This window comes from Serinus canaria, chromosome 4A (assembly GCF_022539315.1).
Source record: "Serinus canaria isolate serCan28SL12 chromosome 4A, serCan2020, whole genome shotgun sequence".
Lineage (NCBI taxonomy): Eukaryota > Metazoa > Chordata > Aves > Passeriformes > Fringillidae > Serinus > Serinus canaria.
In genome coordinates this window covers 451,126-471,250 of record NC_066318.1, presented here as the reverse complement: position 1 = coordinate 471,250, position 20,125 = coordinate 451,126, and the positions used below count along the sequence as shown (strand labels likewise).

The window sequence follows — 20,125 nt, the reverse complement described above, 5'->3', positions numbered from 1 at the left end:
CCTGTGCCCCAGTGTCCCCTCTGCTGGCTCCTGCTGCTGCCTGTGCCGGTGTCCCTCTGCTGGCTCCTGCTGCTGTCTGTGCCGGTGTCCCTCTGCTGGCTCCTGCTGCTGCCCTGTGCCCGGTGTCCCCTCTGCTGGCTCCTGCTGCTGCCCTGTGCCCCAGTGTCCCCTCTGCTGGCTCCTGCTGCTGTCCTGTCCCCCAGTGTCCCCTCTGCTGGCTCCTGCTGCTGCCCTGTGCCCGAGTGTCCCCTCTGCTGGCTCCTGCTGCTGTCCTGTGCCCCAGTGTCCCCTCTGCTGGCTCCTGCTGCTGCCCTGTGCCCGGTGTCCCCTCTGCTGGCTCCTGCTGCTGTCCTGTGCCCCAGTGTCCCCTCTGCTGGCTCTGCTGCTGCCCTGTGCCCCAGTGTCCCTCTGCTGGCTCCTGCTGCTGCCCTGTCCCCCAGTGTCCCCTCTGCTGGCTCCTGCTGCTGTCCTGTCCCCCAGTGTCCCCTCTGCTGGCTCCTGCTGCTGCCCTGTGCCCCAGTGTCCCCTCTGCTGGCTCCTGCTGCTGTCCTGTGCCCCAGTGTCCCCTCTGCTGGCTCCTGCTGCTGCCCTGTGCCCGGTGTCCCCTCTGCTGGCTCCTGCTGCTGCCCTGTGCCCGGTGTCCCCTCTGCTGGCTCCTGCTGCTGCCCTGTGCCCGGTGTCCCCTCTGCTGGCTCCTGCTGCTGCCCTGTCCCCCAGTGTCCCCTCTGCTGGCTCCTGCTGCTGCCCTGTCCCCCAGTGTCCCCTGCTGGCTCCTGCTGCTGCCCTGTGCCGGTGTCCCCTCTGCTGGCTCCTGCTGCTGTCCTGTCCCCCAGTGTCCCCTCTGCTGGCTCCTGCTGCTGCCCTGTCCCCCAGTGTCCCCTCTGCTGGCTCCTGCTGCTGTCCTGTGCCCCAGTGTCCCCTCTGCTGGCTCCTGCTGCTGCCCTGTGCCCGGTGTCCCCTCTGCTGGCTCCTGCTGCTGCCCTGTGCCCGGTGTCCCCTCTGCTGGCTCCTGCTGCTGCCCTGTCCCCCAGTGTCCCCTCTGCTGGCTCCTGCTGCTGCCCTGTGCCCGGTGTCCCCTCTGCTGGCTCCTGCTGCTGCCCTGTGCCCGGTGTCCCCTCTGCTGGCTCCTGCTGCTGCCCTGTGCCCGGTGTCCCCTCTGCTGGCTCCTGCTGCTGCCCTGTGCCCGGTGTCCCCTCTGCTGGCTCCTGCTGCTCCCACACAGAGGGGTGGGACAGGAGCACCGCAGGGTGCCCGTGGCTCTGGCAGCCCCTCCAGGCTCCTGGAGCAGCGTTTCACCCAGCTCTGGCTCTTTGCAGCCCCAAGGGCAGGCCCGTGGAAGCCTGGTGCAGCCCCTGTCCCCTCTGCTCCTGCCCGCACCTGCAGGGCTGCAGCTCTCAGCAGGGCTGCTCCTGCCCCTGCTGCCAGACACCACCAGGATAAACACCACATGGAGAGCTTCTGTGGGCAAACTGCACAGCAAGATTATCAGTATTATCTTCACGTAATTGTGATTCCTGAATGTACTGATCTCCAGTTTAAAAATAAACCCCGGGATCAAAATAGAATTTGGCAGCTAGTTTTAGCTTAAAAAATGGTATTTTGAAATGGGGAAAACAAGCTGTGAAAACTTTCTTTTCCTTTCTGAGAAAAGAACTCAAATGACAGGAGATGCTGAGGAGCACCATGAGCAGCACATTAACACTCCAGTGATGGTGCTGTGCCCACCGAGACAGGACCCTGCTGCCATCCCATCCCAGGAGGAATTGCAGTCAAAGCAAGTGGGGAAGAAACCCCACTGACACCAAAACTGGTTACCTAGTCCTAAGAGCAGTCAGACCTCCGTTATTAACACCAATGTCTATGAAAATCCAAAATAATATGCAAAATAATACATGTTCTTTTAATACAGAAAAAATCTCCCTTAACTCCCCACACAGAGAGCTCCAGCTGCACTGCTCAGCCAGTACATGTCCTGAAATACTGCAGTGATGGCACTCCCAGTCCTCTGTTCTGAACACCTACACAAAATATTGCAGCTATAATGAGCCACGGAAAAAACTGTGATTCAAAACAATCCATGTCCTCTCTCTTAGGAATGCAGTACATGATTACAAGATGTTATGCCTCCAAAGTTGATCAAATAAGTGAACATATATTGGAATTTTTTTTAAGTTTCTAGTTAGAGAGATTTCTTTACAAGAAACTATTGAATCATTTTACCTTTCACACATCTGCTAAATTGGTGATGCAGTCCAAACAGAAATCACTTTGCTGTAGCTCAGAGTTACCTGGTTTTAATGAGTTTCTGGAGGAATGGAGATGGATTATGCTGCCAGACATGGTTCAGCAGTGGAGACATCAGACTGAGGCCTGGGCTGTCCCTGTGCTGCTCTGGGGAAAGGGAGCAGGGACAGACAGGAAGGAAAGCCAGCACTGAGATCCAGACCTACTTTCTCAGCTAACTGGAAACTTCTGTATTAGAGAGCAGGAGCATGCAGCAAAGTGCTCTGCTGAGGATGAAAGGAAACAATGTGCTCTCTTCAGAGCAGAACAAAACCAGAGATCCCTTTCAACCCATGTGATTCTTTGATCCTAAGAAATTAAAGAATTAAATTGTAGGTAGCTACTGGTGAGGGAGGAGACCCACTGGACTGAAAATTTTTAGGACAAAATACCCAGCTCTTAACAGCCAGAATCTGGTGCACAGACAGTGGGTGGCTGCCCCAGTAACACCACACCATGAAAGCCTTCACAGTAGCAGTGACCCGCTCTGTGAAAAATGAAACGCCTTCAAACTATTTTGGGGACCTTGAAAAGCCACAGGGAAGATTTCTCCTCATCCATCTGCACAACACAGCAGCAGAAGCTCTGCAGCAGGGGCTGCTCAGTGACTGCAGCACGTGGCAGGCAGGGCTGTGAGACCCTGGCAGCCTCAGTACTCCCAGAGGGGTCTCTTCATATCCCCACGTGTTAATGGTCTCCTTATAATCAGCTGAGCAGCTGGCAAGTGCTAAAAAAGGATCCAGAGCAGCTAAGGATGGGACACGATCAGTCTGATCTGTGTAACTCCACTTGAACAAGAACTCTTCCTTGTGAGGATGAGATCCTCAGACAATCTCAAAATCTAATCAAGAGAAACAAAATTGCTTAATCAGTGGGAATTTTGAATCAAAAATCAGGGCTTCCCTTAGTCAATGACATTTTTGCATTCAAATCACAACCACACTTTAATGGGGACTTTTTACTTCCTTCTTTCAAAAGCTCATACTTAAGCACAAGCTTATCTTTAAAAAATGGGAAAAGAAATCAACAAGACACAGTAATTATGAGAGAATTGCAGGCTTCCATTTCACATATCTGACAGGAAATAGAAGACTAAAGACCAAATTAACAGAAAAATTTCCCAAGCTCAATAGTCATTGATAATTGTATCTAATAGAGAGGGTTATCCACGATTTTTGTGCAACATCAATAAACTGGAAAGTCATTAGAGAGAAGAGACTTGAGATAATCAGCTAAAAGCCTTTAGCTGGATTTTGAAAGTTCAGAGGAGAAAGCATGTTAATTTTTTGACCCTCCAGATGAACTTTAGAGTCCTCTCCTCCCAGTGAAAGCTGCTAAAGGAAGGCACGAGCAGGACCCAGCTGTGTTCCAGCTGTGGGAGCTGGCAGCCCTGAGTGCTGGGCACCGAGGTCTGAGCCCTGCCAGGGGTGGGTGAAGGCCCTCCCTGGCAGAGGGCAGAGACCCCAGCCCAGGCTCACAAGCACACTGCAGGGGATGGAGGAGAGCCTCAGCGCCCTGCCAAGCCTCACCAGCTGCACTCACTCAGTCCACGGTGCTGCAAGGGCAGTGCTTGGCTAAAGGAGCACCAGATCTGCTCAGCTGCTGTCCACTGGGGAGGCAAATGCCAAATTCACTGCTGCTTCAGTCACCTTTCATTAAGGAGCTCAATTAGCTGATTTGTGAGCACAATTACAGCACAGCTGCTGAAATGAGTACATTGCAGAGCAGACAGACAGATTGTATTTTCTTGCCCAGCTTCCCTTTACAGAGGCCAAATGAGGCTATCACTGGAAATCTTATAAACCCTCAGAGCTCCATAGTTAGAACCCAGTTAGGAGCTAAAATTCTTCCCCTGATTTCGCCTCTTGCCTTGCCAGGGCAAGACTGTGCTATGTTTCTTAGCATCTTATAACGGGCTGCCATTGAATGCAGTGGGTGTAAGATTCTGATTAAACCCATTCATCTCAGATGAGATGGAACAGAATCAAAATCAAATCCTGGCAATAACAGGATGTGGAAGGTAATGCATGTCAGGCAAAGATTAGGATCCCTACACAGCAGCCTGAAAAGCCCAAAGTCCTACCTGGCCAGTGCCCACTTCTGTAAGTTTTAATTCATTCCAGCAAGGAGAAGAGCAATGAAATCATAAGCAAACTGAGCAAGACCTCAAGACCTTCTTGATCACCCTCAAACCATGAGGAATACACCCTAATTCAGGAATTAATCTCACATTCTTTATGAGTGCCATGTTTTCCCTTGCAAAGAGAAGTCCTGGGGCTTCTTTTGGCCGAGCTACTTCTCCATAATTTGAATTTGCAGGGCTAGAGGGGACGGGGCAGAAATGTCAGACTCCAGGCAAAGTTTGCTGATGCCAGGCAAAGCAGAGTCCCAGTGGGCAGCAGCTCAGCACAGGGGGACCCTGCTCAGCCCTCTGCCTGCCTCAGCAGGACAAGCCAGGCAGGGCTTAGATCAGCCTAGCTGTTAAAGGGAACTGGAAAATTCACCTGCTCAGCTCTGCCCAGCAAAGCCTGAATCTGCCTTCATGCACGACAACCCCTGCAAGCTGAGCCCTGATATTTATGTAAAAGAGCCATAAATAACTGAAGTGGTTTTGGTTTTGCTATTAAAAAGGGGGGGGAAATTCACAAAGCACTGATCTGATACAGTGCTAAAACCCAGAAAACCACGAGGTCAATTAAAGCAATGCAAGCTCAGGAGTTTGTGAGCTGGTCAGTGCAGGGGAGCAGGGACAGCTATAAACAATTCCTGCTGGAGTGGGCTGCCCACCCAAACACCGTGACTGTGCTCTGCACAGGGAGCAGTCACACAGCACACAGAGATCAGCTCTCATCTCTGAGTTACAGCAGGAGGGTACCAGCCAAACTCATGGTTATCCAAGCCTGCACTGGGAAAAGAAAAAAAAAAAAAAAAAAAAGCCCGTTTCTTAATACATGCCAAGAGAAGGATGAAAAAAGGCATTTCAATCATTATATAGACACATCCATTTCTTCCTACTCAGACAGGACTCCTCTAGTTTTGTTCTAGACCTAATTAGATTTTAAATGAGATTCCAGCACCTCTAATAGCTTATTCTGATTGTTCTTTTTATATCATGCAGGCACTGAATATTCATTGTGTTCATATGATTAAGTACCAAATCAATAGATATGACTAGTGGACCTGTTAGAATTCATGCTTTGCTTTATAAATAAAAAGAAAGGAGTCCTATCTGATGTAGAGTTCAGCCTCCCTCTTTGAAGAGTGGCTGTGACTGACATGGCTGGTGATCACAAAGAAAATGGGGGAGAATGAGTAATTTAATCAAACTGCTGAATTTAGGATTAAAGTAACCAAAAGGGACTGTTACAATATGGGATGAGTTTCCAAGACTTCATCATGGAAAAAGAACAACGTGACTTGAAACAAATGCAAAGGGTCACTACAGCAGCCAGCCCTGGGATGTGTGCCCTGGAGATGGGTGCCTGGGCAGCAGGAAGGGCAGGACACAGCTGGCAGGGCCCCAGGTCAGCTGTGCTCCGGGAAAACAAGTCAGCAGAGAAAGGAGAAAAAGAGTTTTTCCAAGAGCAAATCACACTGGGGCAAAGAAACACTCACCATGCCTTCCCAGGGACAAGAGCCTCAGCCCAGGGAGGGGGACACAGGGAAACCCTGGGTGACATTTCTGTTCATGGCACTGCAGGAGAGGCGTCCCCTGCTCCGACCCTGCCCAGCCCCAGCCGCCCCTGAGTCACACTTTGGATGTGCACTGGCAGCTCAGGACCAAAATGTCAATAACCAGAAGGGGCTGGAATTTCTGCTGCTCAGCCAGTGGTGTCAGCCAGGGCCTGAACCAGCCCAGAGCCCCTGCTGGAGCTGGGTGAGGCTCAGGGGCAGGAAGGAGCTGCCAGGGCTGTGTCCCCAGTGAACCAGGCTGTGTGGAATTTCCCCGGGGTGGTTTGCAATGCACATTTTCCCTTGTGCACAGACCATGGCTGCAACTTCTGTCACCTCTACTCCCACCACAGCTTCAGCACTGTCAGACCTTTGCTTTTTTCACCCATTTGGGATCACAGATTCCACCTGACAATTTTTCTTGCCCATTTTACTAAAATATTTTAATTTTTTTTTTTTAACAATTGGAAGCTTTGGCTGCTACTTGGAGTAGGCAAAAATGTGTTCATTTCTTTTGTTACTGTGGAACTGAAAGTGCCCTCCAGGATTTGTGAGGAGGAAATTGTCTCATGTTTGCACAATGCCCTGCAGAAGCTGGACCTGATCTACAAATCAGATCATTACAGCATGACTCACCACACAGGAATAAATGCAATTTAAGGTGGCTTGATTGCAAAAATCAAATTAACATAAGCACTCTGGGTTTTTATTGAATGCCAAAGGACATTCCAGCATCGAGGGAAACATGGCACAGGGAATCTTGTCAGACACACACTTTAAATCACCTGCAAAAAGTTAACCAAAGTCTTATTGCAAACCTGTGAGGAGGATTTATGCAGCCTAAAATGAGATGGGTACCCCAGAGGGAAAGCTCTGGACTGTTTTTCATTACTGCACCAACAGTGATGTCAATGCTGTGAGTCAGCACCCCCAGAGCCCCCATGCTGGCACTGCCTGGCACAGAGCCCCTGGGCAGTGAGCTCGGGCTCCCAAGCCCCCTGCACAGGGTGGGGGAACGTGAGCCCCGAGCTCAGGCACTCCTCCTGCTCTGGAGTGGAGGGGCTGCTGGAGAGCCATCCCTGCCCAGGACAGGGGATGGGACTGGCTGGGCAGGCTGGGAGAGCCCCTCTGGACAGTGCCAGTCCTGCAAGAGCTGAAACACCCCATTAAAGGAAGGATGCCCAAACACACTTTCCTGCCACAGTGCTGCTCCCAGCAGCAGCAGCCTCACCCTGCCATGGGTGCCAAGGCTCTGGGTGCCTGCAGCAGCCTCACCCTGCCATGGGTGCCAAGGCTCTGGGTGCCTGCAGCAGCCTCACCCTGCCATGGGTGCCAAGGCTCTGGGTGCCTGCAGCAGCCCCCCAGGTGCTGGGGCAGGCAGGTCCCTGCCACAGGAGAGCAGGAGCAGCAGCAGTGCCAGTGCCAGCCCCAGCAGTGCCAGTGCCAGCCCCAGCAGTGCCCAGCCCTGCTCCTCACCCAGCACTTCAGGGTGCTCAGCTGCTCCTGGGGCACAGAGTTGAGGGGCAAACGTGCCCCTCCTTCCTGCCTGGTAGCCTGTGGGCTTCCCTCCTCCCTGGAGGGGCTCTGCAATGCCAGTGTGGGACCCTCACTGCAGCTCCTCAGTATCCCAGCACTGCCCTGTGCCACCTTGCTCCCTGCAGAAGCTGCAGGAAATGTCCTGTGCTGCAGAAAGCCCAGGGCACCAGTCTGGCTCCTGCCCCAAGCCCTGCCTGCAAGCTGCTGCTCTCTCCCAGAACCCTTTCTCTGATTCTTCCATGGCTCCTGTGTGGATTTGCTCAGCACATTCAGCCCTGCTGTCTCCTCTGGCAGCCCGGTCCCGTTTCTGGGCTGCTCCCCAAATGCACTGCCTCCTCCAAAGGGGGTTTGGACAGGGCCAGAGCAGCCCTGGCCCTCTGCTGCTGCCAGGGCAGGGCTGAAGCTCAGCCCAGAGACCATTCCTGTGTCCCAGGACAGGAGAGGGGCCAGCCCAGAGTCCCCACTGCTGCTGCCCTGCAGGGCCCTCCCCTCCTACACAGCTGCACCCCTGCAGCCCCCTGCACCTCTGCAGCCCCTGCAGCCCCCTGCAGCCCGTTCAGCTCAGCCAGTTGGTGCCAGGTGTGGGCCCTGCTCTGCTCTGCATGCCCCAGCACAAAGGAAAAGCTTTGCTGCTGTGGATGAACCCGACACCCCAGGCAGGAGAGTAATTACATACAAAATCCTGTTGCAACTCCCACTGATGCCTCTATTTCTGGAAAATGCTTAGCCTTGTTGCTTGAGTCCCTGTCTTCCAGACAACTTTGAGTGTGAAATTATAACCACACAAGGAGCTTTTAACCAGAGATCCACACTGTGCCTTGCTTTAGATGGTCAAAACCAGTGCAATTTCATTTTTCCCTCGCTTTGTATCAGTGGAGAATCTGGCCTGTTAATATTATGTTAAATTATGCTTTCATCAGCTTTTAACTTCCATGCCATATTCGAAATGCTCCTGCTGTTAAACAATTTGGAGATGCTGATACCACCAGGATCCTGTGAGTCACCTCTTCTGCAAGGAAGGAAAAAGGGAAATCAGCTGGGGGAAGAACATGCAAGGAGAGAGGGAGCAGTGGAGAAGGACAGGGGGAGAGGTGACAGCTCTGTTGGGATAAAATACCAAACAAAAAAAGACAATTGCACGGCCTGCTACCCTAAGAAGAGTTAGGCAAGAGAGACTGAGGTCAGATTAGATACTGTTCATCTTTCCTCTAACTTCTGTAAAATCCAACACAGTCTGATTATCACTTTAAGCAACAAAACTGCTAAACACATTGAACCTCAGGACAATGGAGCATCTTACACACTTGCATCTTTGTGGGTGAAAGAATTTCCTTTTAAGTCTGCCAGGGTTTTCTAATTGCACCTCCCAAACCTGTCGCTTGAAAGTTAAGGGAAATTATCCCTTTAAAGCAGGAGTTTGTATTTGCAGAAAAGGATGAGTTTGTTCCCAGCAGCTCTGATATTTGCCAGGGTAAAGTTTAATGTCATTAGGTGTTGAACAAGGAGCACCTTCCTGTCTCTTGCGTGTGCAGGTTATAAATGGGATGTCTCAAGAGCTGTGTGCCTCTGCTGCTTTATTTCAGAGGAGTCTCCTGAAAAGCTGCCTGGTGTTCCCAGCCCTGCAGCTGCTGGCAGCTCCTCACCCACCCGAGGTGCAGTCCTTGGGACAGCAGCTCCCCATCCAGGGCTCCCGAGCTGGCCCAGGAGGGAGCTGCTGCAGGCAGCGCTGCTCTGGAATGTTCCCTGCCCTGCAGAGAGCCCCAGAGCAGCCAGCAGGGGCTGCAGGGCCAGCAGGGAGCCCTGCCAGCCTCCCCCAGGGAGCCCAGAGCTGCTGGGCTGTCCCCATGGCCCAGCACCAGGACACCTTTCTGCAGAGAGCGGGAGCAAGCCCCAGGCTCACCTGCAGCCAGGTGAGAGCAGCCCCAGGGCTCTGGCTCAGCAGAGAGGGCAGGGCTGTGCAGCCCCTGCCGTGGGGGAAGGCAGGGGCTGCCTGGCCCTCCAGAATTGCTGATTTATTCCCGCAGAGTGCCAAGGAAAGGAGATTTGAACTAAAGCTGGGCAGGATGAATCCCAGCCCAATTTCCCAGGGCAGCCCTGCTGGAGCAAGGCAACTTTTGAACTGGGGTTTGCTCCTGGTCTGCAGGAGTGTGAAGAGTGCAGAAAGCACACTGAGGAGGGTGACAGCTCCCACATGGCTGCTTTATCCTCCCTGACCTTTCCTTCCTGGAAATCCTCTTGTGGGGCTGCAGGACAGCCTTGCTGCTGAGCCATGCCCAGAAATAGAGCACTTATCTCTGTGGGGCTGCTCTCACCTCCTCTGGAGGTGGCCTGGGGCCAGCACAGCTGCTCCCTCTGCACAGGCCAGCTCTCTTATCAGAGTCACGCTTTGCCCTAAGAACTCCTGGAAATTTCATTTCAATTGGATTTAGATATGGTGCTTTCTCCTTTCTGACTGGGAGAGGTCTGATGGTGCCCCTTCTGCAGACCTGAGTTGTAGAGGATGAAGAAATAAGCCCCAAGCAGACAAGCATGCTGCACTCCCTTCCTCCTCCCGGGGGTTTGCAGCAGGCAGGGCACGGGGTGGGGGTGGCACTGCTCCCCTGATCCCTTCTGCTTCCACACTTCCAGTCCTTGGGCTAAACCCCACCTTCCCTTTGCTTCCCTGCATGGAGGGAGATCAGAGGTTGCCTCTTCCCTTTCCTTGTCTCCCGAGTGCCCTCCTGGCTCTGCTGGGCACTGCCAGGGCAGCAGGGGCTGCACGCTGCCTCCCCACTCTCCTCGGGCCTGTGCTTGTCCCAAAACCAGCTCGCTGGGGTTTCTCACTCTCAGTGGCTACCGCTGCCTCAGACATAAGCGCTGCTCGTTTGGTGGATTTGTATCTGTGCTGGGGTTACAGATTAAATCCCTGTTCTGTGACCACACTTCGCTACACAAGCAGTAATACAGTAACTGCTGTGAGAGTGCTTTCCTCTGACATGTGAAATTAATTTATTTATTGGTAGAAATCAAAACAAACCACTTTGAAGTGGCAATATTATTGTGCCCTTTAGATTTTACTTTGATGAAGCCTACAATGCTATTCCTGTTAACCATCTGTTTAAATCTTAATTAAATGGTGTCGCCACATGAAAAACAATCACATCACCCTCTATAATACAAGGTTCTGTAATTGTTCCAGACCAGAAATACTAAGCTTTAAAAAGTATGTCTCCTCTATCACCAGGACTTGCTGGGGGTGTAAATTACTTTTAATTTTATTTGAGGAAACACAAGTTATAATGACTCCTCATGTGTTTGTTATAAAATATTTGTGTGTGGCAAAGAGATCTGCAAATATTAATTGCTTTGTCTTTGATAAGTGAGTAATTTCAAATTATTATATTTTTAAAATTATTAATTTATTATATATTTTAAGTCTTAGCAGTAGCAATACTCCACAACTAGTCCAGTTCCTTCAGCTTTTCCCAAATGTCATTCTTCACCCCATCCATTGGCTAATGGAGAAAGAGCCTGGAAATTTGCATCCAAAGGGACAATGACTACTCCCAGTCCTCTCACTTCCCCTGCTTAAGCAGCTTCCTCCCACAAGAACTCAGATATTTAGGTACTTCCCCAGCAGAGGTGCACAGAAAACACTTTGGATAACTGAAAATAAGCTTCCAATCTCTGTGGCTGGAAGTAATTTGATTCTCAGCCTCTTCTTCAGAAACTGCAGCATAGAAATTTGAAGGAAACATTAAAGATGGGACTTACTCATTTAATTGGTTTTGACTCCAGGTTTTATCTGCTTTTCTAAAAGTACCCCCAGGCAGAAAGGTTATTCCTTTATTCCATGGGAGAAGAAACAACATATCATTACCCTTCCTTCCATTTGTTTCCTGGAAATAATTTATGCCAGTGAGTCACCACCTGTGAGCTTAATATAATCACACAATTTGCCACATGGCCCTTTCCAAACAGAACTCAACTTGGTGCAACAACAAATCTGAAATACATTCTTGTCTCTATAAAAAAGCCCCCAATTTTCTGAAGCCAAGCTAAAGTTATCTCCATTTGTCCTCCCCCTCTTGCAGGATTCTCATTTGAGGCTAACCTGAGAATTTTGAGTCAAACTTTGCTCTCACCCACCTAGAAACACTCCACAGCCTCGGGCTGTTTGCCTGGACAGAGCAGCAGGGCTGTGGAAGGAACACGTGCTGAGCTCCTGGCTCTGGGGACACTGCTGGGACACTGCTGTGTGTCAGCTTGCCCTGGGGAGCAGGAAGGAGAAAAGCACCTGAGCACAGAGCTGTCCCTCGCACAGCACTCCTGTGCCTCAGGGTCCTGCTGGACAATCCCTGCTCTGCTGACCAAACCCAAGGGCTTCTCCTGCTAAACAGAAGCAGTTCTGTGGCATTTGCCTGAAGGATGCTGAGCTAAACCTTAAAATGCCTCCACCGAGAGCACAGCTGCAGGGAGATGTCCCTGCCAGTTGCATTTGTGCTGCCTTCTGCAGCAGTGAGGGGATCAGTGAGGAGACCTCTCCCTCTCAGCTGCTCTGGGGGTGCTGTGTGCAGCCCAGAAATCTCACAGCAGCATCAGGAGGGAGTAAAGCATGGACACATCCCCGGTCCCATCACCATCCAAAATTCCTCCCCACGGGCACAGGAAGCAATTCCTCCCTCTAGAAAGAGCCATCAGCAAGTGACTGCCTGCAAGCCAGACTGGGAACAAAGGCCAGGCGAAGGAGGCTGTCCCAGTGCCTGAGTGAACTCTCCAGGATCCCACAGAACTGCTCCCCTCCCAGTTTCAGGATGGGTCTAGCCCTGTGTGTCCTTCACCTTCTGCTGTCTGAGGTGGCACAGAGACAACCTGAGAGAGCAGGATTGAGCTTTCCCACGTTCAGCTGTACATGAAGGTGGAAGTTTGCACCCAGCATGACAATGTGCATGCTAAATTTCCCACAGCACCAAGTAGCTGTTTGATGAGAACTGGAGCTGCTGACAGCAGTGGCAATATAAAGCCATCTTAGTCACTGAAATCACACAGTGGCAGGCTCAGATCCTCACACTGAGCAAGCAAGGATGACTTGGAGCACACAATGAAGCAACACTTCGCTTCCTGAAATGGATTAGTTTTCTTCCTGGGATTAAGTCAGTACCCAGAACGTGTGCCAGTGTCACAGGCAAAGTCCAGCTCATAACAACAAAGTGGTCACCTAGTAACACAGAATAATACTGCAACCCTGCTTTAAAGCGCTTTCTGAATGGAACAGCTACAGTTCAGCCTCCAGAAAATGCAATGTTTTCTCACTACAATGCCCTGGAATCACTGAGTCGAATTCAGCCTTTATTGATATTCCAATCCCATGCACACCAGCCTGTTCGAGCTGGGCTGGCACAAATTTTGAAGTGTCGTGCCTGAGCCAGGCTAGGGAAAAACACCCACTCCCCCAGGAGCTGCTCTGACAGCCACAGTGCTGTCTCAGCTCTCCCTGCCAGCAATACTGATTTTTCAACCTTGATGGTACATGGAATATATAAAAATAAAAGAAAAACATACTGTTGTTTACAGAAAAGCCTCTCCTCAAGGCATTGCTAAAACATTCAGACCTGAAGGACACTTTTAGGTCTAGGAAAAGCAGGGGAAAATGCATTTGTCACCATCTTTCATAAAGTAACCACCAGCCTCAAAGCCACAACATTCAGTGAGTGGCAGAGCCGTGCCACGGGCTGGGCTAGCTCCTGCAGCCTGCACCCGGGGCTGTGCCAGCCGGGCTGTGCCCCACGGGCCCCCCAGAGCCCGGCTGTGCCCCACGGGCCCCCCAGAGCCCGGCTGTGCCCCACGGGCCCCCCAGAGCCCGGCTGTGCCCCACGGGCCCCCCAGAGCCCGGCTGTGCCCCACGGGCCCCCCAGAGCCCGGCTGTGCCCCACGGGCCCCCCAGAGCCCGGCTGTGCCCCACGGGCCCCCCAGAGCCCGGCTGTGCCCCACGGGCCCCCCAGAGCCCGGCTGTGCCCCGGCTCTCCGGGCCGGGCTGTCGGCGCAGCCCCGGGGGTGAGCTCCAGCCGGGCTCCCCTCCGTGCCGGGCAGGCTGTGGGCTGTACAACAGCACCTGCAGCCGCTTTGGGCTGTACAACAGCACCTGCAGCCGCGCTCCGGAGCGGCTCTGGGGTCGGGGAGCCCCGCTCGGGGATGCGCTCTTACCGCAGTGCCAGGGCAGCGGCTGCCCGGGAACGCCGTGCTGCGCCCGACGGCTCTGCAGAACGCTCCAGCAGCGCCCAGGGAGCGCCAAAAGCGGCTGGGGCACTGCTCCCCATGGGAAACACACCTGGAACACCTGCGGGGGCACTCATCCTCCTCACCTGACACACCTGTGCAAGCACAGCATCTCACCTTGCTGGTTTACCTGAGGAGTGAGCACTGGGCTGGGCCGGGCTGGGCCGGGCTGGGCTGGGCTGCCCTGCCCTGCCCTTCCTGTGCAAGCACAGCATCTCACCTTGCTGGTTTACCTGAGGAGTGAGCACTGGGCTGGGCCGGGCTGTCCTTCCTGTGCAAGCACAGCATCTCACCTTGCTGGTTTACCTGAGGGCCACTGTAAAGCTGGCCACAACCCCGGGAATGCTCCCACACCCACAGCAGGCTTTGTTTCACACCCACACTGAAGTCCAGGTGCTGTCAGCACTGATGCAGCCCCTGGGAGGAGAAGATGGGCTTGGCTGTGTCAGCAGTGCAGCATTTGGCCCTCAGTCCACACCAACATGCTCCTGAGTGAGCCATGAACCTGTGAATGCATTAACCCTCGGCAGCACGAGCTGCCCCAATTAAAAAATAAATCAATCTGCACACACAGCCCCCGAAAATGAACTAACTGTGCCCCCTGGGCTGCATCCTGGCTAAACCTACCACGCTTTCAGCACACAGTCTGCCTCTTTGTCTGCAGCTGCCACGGTGTGAACAGCCCCAGGTTTGTGCCTCAGGCCTTGCTTCTATCCATGTGCCCTTGGCATTAGCACAGAGACATAGGAAAGGTAACAGTATTTGAGCTTTTTCAACCAGAAAATTTCTAGCTGTCCTAATTTGGGACTGTGGGTAATCAGCAGGAGGGGGCAGGAACAAAAAAAAAGAAAAAAAACCCAAACAACCCAGAGTACTACCCCATAAAACAACTCCTGTGTGATGCTTTCAGTTCAAATCCGGTCTGACATTAATACTTGTCTTTACCTCCCTAGAGAAAACAAACATGCTGAGACTCATTGTATAATACAAATTTGGAGGTTTGTTCATCAAGCTGGGTTAGATTTATAATGGGCCAAAAAACTGGCACAAGTGCTGAGCTGTAAATCTGTAGCTGCAGTGACTGCCAGGCCCAAGTGGGAAGTGCCCCAAGGAGTCACCTGGCACAGGGACACCCACGCTGTCCTGTGCAGACACTCTTTGAAGAGAATAAGAGCAGTCAGCAACAAGCACACGAGGAGAGCAGGTTCCAGCACCTGGCATCGTTTCACATCCCTTGCACAAGCAGCCTCAGAGCAGCTCAGGCTGGGGCTCTCTCCAGAGTTACTGTCATGTCCTTGCTGCTACAGAACTGAGCAGTATTTCATAAGGCACTTACTCAGTTAATGCTGGCCTCCTTTTTCATGGGAAAGTTCTAGAAGGGAAGTCTCAGCACCCCCCCAAACACAGCCCTGGCATTCCCTCTCCCCAGCTGCCCCTCCAGCTCTCCACAGGTAATTTCTGTCCCCTCTTGATGACGAGGAACCTGATGGAGACACCCCAAAACCAGCCAGGCAGCAGCTGGTCAGAGCTGGCCCATGGGGGATCTCAGCACCTTCATTTCCACGGGGATGCACCCAAGGCATAAATTCATTGGGTTTTGTTACAACTTTGTTTTTTCCTTTCTGGGGATTTTTTTATCAGTAAAACCACAATTTTTAGTATTGACAAGAAATCCAGACACAAACCACAGTGAAGGCAAAAGGTCACAAGAATATGGCTTTCCTCATGCACTTGAGAGTGGTGCAAAAGCACCAGTGGTAAAGTTTTCCACATCATTCCACTGGCACAATTAGCTAAAGTTTTAATGCTTCTCATTAATGGAAAACAACAAACAGCTCGTATGGAAATTGTACTCTAAGAGCTACAAATTAAGTTAAATCCAAATAACACTCTACCAAACAACTTCAAAAATCATGTTCATCCTTGTCACTGAAATAATTACTGCACCAACCAATGGGAAACTCCTTCCCCTCAGTAACCATGGAAATATTTAAAGGTTGCCAAAGCCCTGCAATTATGGATTTCCCAATAGTTCCCCTTGTGATGTGGGAACTCAGTGTATTGCACACAGAAAATCAGGGCTTCCTGCCACGCTGTGAAAATGCACTTTAATTATCACAACAGAAAGTGATAGCTGGTCAAAAGACAGAAACCAGAATTACTCAAAATCAATATAAGACTGCCACCAGCTTGCAGGGTGTGTGTTATCTGCCTTGTTAGAATCACACAGAGCCCCACACTGTGTCTATTAAAGGTTGTGAAGCCAGGCAATCCAATTTTTGGTGAGTGCAAAGCTCTCATGTTATGAATATGGATGAGGCTGTGGCAGCAGGGCTCTGTGCAGCCCATCAAACCTTGCTGGAGCAAGTTCAGAGCAGGAGATTCCCCCAAAATCCCTCTGGCCCTGCCCAGCAGCTGGAGCTGCTCTCCTGGGCACAGGAGGAGGCTGTCCCCTGGGAATGGGATGGGCCGTGGGAAGCAGGTCCAGGTGACAAGAGGTGACACCTGTGACCAGCACAGAGCTCTGCTGGCCCTGGGTGCCCTGGGCTCCTCCTCCTCCTCCTCACATTCCCATTCTCTCTGGTGCTCCCCTTCCTCCTCTGCCACTGTCTCCAAGGACCTTCTACCCCACCAACCTCTCTGCCTCCTCCTCCTCTCCTTCATGGTCCCTGGTGCCAGGGGTCCCTGGTGCCATCCCCACAGGTGCCACTGTCTGCTTTAGGTTCAGCCATCCACCCCCACAGCAGCTCCTGCCACCAGCCAGCCTGGCAAAGTCACACAGGATCGTGTTATCCCACCTAGTGAGAGCCTCCCGAGGAAAACCCTGCCTTCCCTTCGAGCTGCTCTGCTTGCCCAGCTCAGAGCTCAGCCTCACAAAGGGAACCCTCCCTCCCTCCCTCCCTCCCCTCTGCTGCACGAGCAGGCTCTGCACATTCCCACAAGAACACGATTAACCCAGGACTAACACAGCACCCGACAAAAGAGGTGCTGGAGGAGTCTGCTGCCATCAGAGGAGCAGCCCAGGCTCCCCGAGTGCTGCGCAGAGAGAGGAGCTGCCCCTTGGCTCAGCTCAGCTCCCCTCAGCTCAGCTCAGTTCCCCTCATCTCAGCTCAGCTCAACTCCCCTTAGCTCAGCTCAGCTCCCCTCAGCTCAGCTCATCTCCCCTCAGCTCAGCTCATCTCCCCTTAGCTCAGCTCAGCTCCCCTTAGCTCAGCTCAGCTCCCCTTAGCTCAGCTCAGCTCCCCTCAGCTCATCTCCCCTTAGCTCAGCTCAGCTCCCCTCAGCTCAGCTCAGCTCCCCTCAGCTCAGCTCAGCTCAGCTCAGCTCAGCTCAGTTCCCCTCATCTCCCCTCAGCTCCGTTCATCTCCCCTCAGCTCAGCTCCCCTCAGCTCATCTCCCCTCAGCTCAGCTCAGCTCAGCTTAGCTCAGCTCATCTCCCCTCAGCTCATCTCCCCTCAGCTCAGCTCCCCTCATCTCCCCTCAGCTCCGCTCATCTCCCCTCAGCTCAGCTCAGCTCAGCTCAGCTCCCCTCAGCTCACCTGCTCCCCTCAGCTCAGCTCAGCTCAGCTCTCCTGCTCCCCTCAGCTCAGCTCAGCTCTCCTGCTCCCCTGCCCTGGCTCCAAGGCCTCCATGGCCTCCATGGGGCACACGTGATTTCTCAGCATTACAATCTCCATCAGGCTTGGTGGTACCTTTAGAAAGCAATGCCAATCTATGTATTATTTATCTTTGACACTTCAGATAGCTGGAGTTAAAAGCACTTCCCTCCATTTCCTTTTTTTCTTGTGCTCCTATCATTATCCTTGGATCACTTTGAGTCTAATGGACTCTGCATGTGCCAAGTGAAAAAAAATCTCAAGCATGCTTGAGATAAAAGTTGCCTCTCTGTCTTTATAGGAAACCATTGTTCCACAAATCCTTTAAGTCTGGACTTTCTAGCTCTAGGAATATTTCTGGAGGCAGTACTGCTGCATGTTAGTGAGTACACACCAGCAGCACTGATCCTGTAGCTGACAGTCCAATCTCTTTCTCAGCTTCCCTCCCCACAAAAGCTCCTCAGACATGACAGTGTTGAGCTACACAACAAAGGGAGAGAAGAGCTCCCACAGAGGCACCTCCTCCCTTTACTGCACAGCTCCCAGTGCCTGAGCCTTGCCTCTGGCGGGGCTGAATCAGACTGGAGGGACCCTGCACAGCCAGTGACCTGGGTCACTGCTTTGGCCTCTGTTCCCCACCTCAGAACCACTGTTAGTGCTTCAGTGACACAGAAAAGCACACACCAAACCCTTGCTCTCCAAGGAGCTCATTCACTGCCTGGCTGATGTTCTCAAGCTACAGAGGTGTATAACAAAGTCACTCTTGAGGGAATCTGCTCGTGACATGACCTTGCTGCTCCTTTCACTTTTTGTTGAGTCATTCAGGAGACCACCTTGGCCACCACCCAGATTGTGCCCGTTCAGAAAAGCCCCACGAAGCTCAGCAGTTCCCGTCTGTGTCCCTGGCTCACTGTCTCTAGAGACATGAGACCAAAAGGGGTGAGCTGGTCACCAGCTCTTCTTGTCCCTCTGACTTCACAGTGAGGCTGCTCCTGGGGACAAACCTCTCAGTGACAAGGGAGCTATTGATTTGATATGGCAGCACATTCCCCAGAGCTCCCAAAGGGCTAGAATGATTCCAGAAGCTAAGTTCCTTTCAAATCCACCTGGACACACCCAACACAAACCACCAGAGTTTGGAAACTTGGCGGATGCTGGCTTACTTCACCTACTGACTGGTCCAATCTCTCTGGACATCAACAGCCTGACAAGATGCTTGCTAGCACTGTTATTCCATAAAACGTCTTGGAAACATGAAAATCCTGGCCTTCCTGCTGAAGTGAGAGGGTCTCTGAATGTGCAGTGTCCTGCACAGAGCAGCTCAGCCCTAGCCTGCAGCTCTCACACAGTTGTTTGTGCTCACACTCCAGGAAATGAAAAGGCTGTCGTGCTTGACAGGAAACAGTGATTAGAGAGCTGAAAGCATCAGGGCCTGTAAATGTGGAATTAAACCTTTATTGAATTGGAGATTATTTTGCAGTAGGAAATTGCATAGTTCTTTCATTTAATGTGCTGATTACAGGTGACTCACCTTTCCAGACAAATCAGGGTTTAATCAAATTATGACAGCCTAAAGCCACAGCATGGCTGAGCTGAGAATGTGGAAGGGGCTGTAGGGGACAGACCCTGTGCAGCATCTCCCAAAGACACAGCTGACTTCACATGAGAATGTGGAAGGGGCTGTAGGGGACAGACCCTGTGCAGCATCTCCCAAAGACACAGCTGACTTCCCAGGGACCTGCCCATGCAGCCTCTCAAGGTTATGGGCCAAAACCTTGACTCACTTAGAAATAACACAAATATGGCAAGTATTCCAAGAGAATAAATAAATAAATAGATCAATAAACTGAAGATCATGTTAACACCACAGCCCCTGTCTGTCTCAAAGCTCCCTTTACATAAACAGGAGCAGGGCTTTGATGGTTTAAATACAAGCACCTTCTGCACTGCCATCACAAAGCACACTGACTGAGGTGGGTAAAGATACCCTGAGCATGGATAATTACATAAACTAGCACTCCACAGTGGGAATATAAATGAATTCTCACACTGGGCTGGGATTTAAGCCTTCAAGGGCACAGATATTTTTGTGTATGGACACGAATGCCTCCCTTAGTTTCAGCAAGACAACTCCCAGGATTTATGAGAAGGCTGTTGTGAAGGTTTGCTTGCTTTAGTCACACAAGTGTCATTTTACAGCTGAGACACTCCCATGAATCCAGCAGCCTGGGGCTCCAGTGCTGCTGGGTCTGCCTCCAGCCCTGCCTGCACCCTGTGCCTCCCTGCCCTGCCTGCTGCCAGACTGGTGACACCCTCACAGGTAGGGCTGAGCTCCTCAACACCCGTGTGCCCACACAGAGACCTTCCCTGAGAGGCAGCAGGCCAGGTCCTGCCTCCTTTGGCCCCCCTGGACGGGCTGTGGGGCTGCCAGGAGCCTTTGCCAAGCTGCACCCTGGGGTGGCTCTCCTGCCCCGAGTGCAGAGCTGGGAGCTGAGCTGCAGGGCTGCAGCTCTGCTGATGTTTGCTCACACACTTTTACACACATTCCTAAGTCAGACCTCCAGTTCTGATTGGCTAAAAATACTCCTCTCCCACCAAAGTCACACAGCTCAACTCAGGATGGTGATTTTTCTCTTAGTAAAAGAGGAACCAGTTTTTCATCTTATATAAAAGAGAGAGAAAAGGGATTTTCCTCAACAGCATTGAAGAGACCAAGCCTGATAAAACTGAATCCAGAAGTAAACAAGTAAGTGAAGTCTTAGAAACCAGTTCCCTGAAGACAA

General features: G+C 52.0%; 1 long non-coding RNA gene across 15 annotated transcripts in view; it reads right to left on the bottom strand.

The window, feature by feature from the left end:
• Positions 1 to 14,052, bottom strand: part of LOC108962061 (uncharacterized) — a 39,661-nt gene extending 25,609 nt beyond the window's left edge. For 11 of the 15 annotated variants that reach the window (XR_007777586.1, XR_007777585.1, XR_007777583.1 and 8 more), the window contains exon 1: positions 13,675 to 13,826. This is a non-coding gene — a long non-coding RNA (uncharacterized LOC108962061). Of the gene's footprint in view, positions 1 to 13,674; positions 13,888 to 13,966 lie in introns of those variants that run through there. The other 4 variants (XR_007777591.1, XR_007777593.1, XR_007777592.1 and 1 more) reach the window with 4 other exon arrangements.
• Positions 14,053 to 20,125: the final 6,073 nt, after the last annotated feature.